The sequence below is a fragment of the Phragmites australis genome, chromosome 7 (assembly GCF_958298935.1).
Source record: "Phragmites australis chromosome 7, lpPhrAust1.1, whole genome shotgun sequence".
NCBI classification, from domain to species: domain Eukaryota; kingdom Viridiplantae; phylum Streptophyta; class Magnoliopsida; order Poales; family Poaceae; genus Phragmites; species Phragmites australis.
Window position 1 is genome coordinate 16,429,475 of NC_084927.1, and position 2,761 is coordinate 16,432,235.

Genomic DNA, 2,761 nt, shown 5'->3' on the forward strand with positions numbered 1-2,761 from the left:
TATCGTAACCCCTAATGATATATATGTCTCGCACCAACATTAAAAAAAAGCCTCCTTGGGAATGTTTCGGCTGTATATCCTTTGGACATTGTGACATCACTAGCCACCACAGTAACTCGCCGAGCATCCAGATCTGTCAGTGAGATCCATTGATGTCTCCGATCCCATATATGGTGCTTTTCCTTCCCAACCGTGAATCCATATATGATCCACCGTTTCCTTCCCAACGGTGCTTTTCATTTTTCACTTTAATTTCGTATATATTGATTAAATGGGGTTTAATATTATTTGGTGCACATTTAGGGCATCATCCTCTCTTTTCCTTTTCTGCCCGGCCAGCTATCAGGCCTAGCCGAACTCTCTCTTCCAGCGCTCTTTCTTTCTTGGGCCCCATGTCGGTTCCAGTCCGTTCCTGCACGTGCGTCCGACCCAGCCCGCCTTTGTCTTCCTCTTCCTCCCATGATTCCCCTCCCTCTCTCTCCTTTTCATCATCCAAAATGAACAAGGATTCCCGATCAAATCCGATAGGAAACAAATGTAGGAGGGGTCTGAGAAGCTAGCCACTGTGATTGCCATGGACTACATATCTAATTGCTGCCTTATCCCCAAGGAAAGACGATTTAAACACGCGGATTTGAATTCGAGTTCAACACGTAGCTAGAAACCCTAACTCCGAATCGATGAGGACCCTTCGAGGGATTCTGAGTATAAATATATGGTCGAGGACCTCTCTCAAGACATCCCGATCAGTTTCCCCGCCTCCTCGTCTAGAGTTTGGCCGTAGAACCTCGCCTACACCGAGCTCCAAAGGCCGCCAATACACCTCACCACCGCCAATCCTCTGTGCAGCCTTCCAACGCCCGCACATAGCTCAAACAGATTCACAAGAACTCGAGGATTGTCTTTTGCCACTCGCCGTCAATGGATTAGCACTATTGCTTAGTTTTTGACGAGCTCTAGCTATCACTGCCGCAGGAGAGGGTTGTGCTGCCGTCCTTCACACCGGAGCTGAGAGGGGTAAGTCCTCCACTGTCCGGTTTGTTCTTCATGGCTGAGATTATTAGATCGTTAGATTCCCCTTCGCGATTTTAGATTCAAGTCGTTTGATCCATCATGAACCGCCCAGATTTAATGAACTTGATGATGTCGTGGACTGGCCATTAATGTCATTAGCCACCACGTCGGCCAGTTTGCTAAGCTATCGCTACACGTTGGTTTTAGATGCCGAGTTAGCAGCCCAGTCAATAGTTCCTTGTTCCTTTTATTTGTTTTGGCTCCACTGACGTCATAAAAGCCGATGATGACTCAACATATATGTTGTAATAACATGTTTAATTTGGTATATGCTTTAAGTAATGTTTTTCTTTAATAAAATAGGAAATAGTTTTAATAATATTTAATAATGTTTAATATTCTTATATAGTTTCATAATTCAAACAAATGTTAATAAATTCCAGAAAAAATCCTTGAAAATCATAGAATGCTTCAAAAATTTATAGAAATTTTGTCAATTGAAGTGCCATCAGGAGAATTACCTTACTCATAATCTAGAGTTCGCCGCTGTCGTGCATGCTTTAAAGATCTGACACCACTATCTCCTATGAAATACTTGCAAAATCTATACCGATCATAAAAGCATCAAGTACATCTTCACTCAAGTTGATCTCAACATGAGACAAAGAAGATGGCTAGAATTGATCAAAGACTACAAGTTGGAAGTTCATTACCATCATGGTAAGGCAAATATAGTTGTCGATGCTTTGAGTTGGAAGGGTCGATGCACTTGTCTTAGACCATGCCTAACGGATTCCCTTTGCGACCCAGAATCCCTTCGCGAAGGGATTTTCATTCCCTTCAGCGCTCCTACAGTTTCCTTTCACGGTTTCCTTCACGAAGGGATTCGCAAGGCCATTCCATCCAGGATGGGATTCTCTCTCCTTTCCCTTTATGAATCCCTTCTAAGGGAAGCTGTTGGAGATAAGGGAAAATAAAGGGAATGGGAACGGGTAAGGGAATCAGGAAGGGAGCGAAATGAAGGAAAAATGGTTGGGGATGGTCTTATAGTCGTGCTCAGAAACGTTACACTTTGTGGCGAATCCCAAAGATATTGACTTCAAATGGTTAAAGAAGGTATCTCGCTAACATTGAGATCAAATCCAACCTTCTCGATGAAATTAATGAAGCTCAGTGGAACAACAAAGGAATGTCCTGAATTCATGAGAAAATGAAAGAGGTCAAAGCCAAGTGTTTCTTGATAGACGATCAAGGTGTGCTATGGTTTGGAAAGTGGAAAGAGGATAGTAGTTCCTAAGGTCAATGAGTTGAGAAGAAAGATATTGGATGAAGCTCATGACTTATTGCTATCCATCAATCTTGGAAACACAAAGATGTATCAAGATCTTAGGCAGAAGTTTTGGTGGACGCGTATGAAGCACGAAATTACTCGCTACGTGGCCGAGTGTGAGACCTATCAAAGAGTGAAGTCCGTACATTTCAAACTGGATAGTACACTCCAACCCTTACCTATTCCCTCATGGAAGTGGGAATAAATCAGCACGGATTTTACCATAGGACTTCCTGAGACTTCTCAAGGTTATGACTCTATTTGGGTAATCATGGACCGATTGACAAAGTCAGCGCATTTTCTTCCTATCAAGACCGGATTTGCTATCAAGAGATAAGTAGAGCTATATCTCTCTTGAATTGTTTGCCTCCATGGTGTTCCCAAAAACATCATTTCTGACCAAGGCTCTAGATTTAT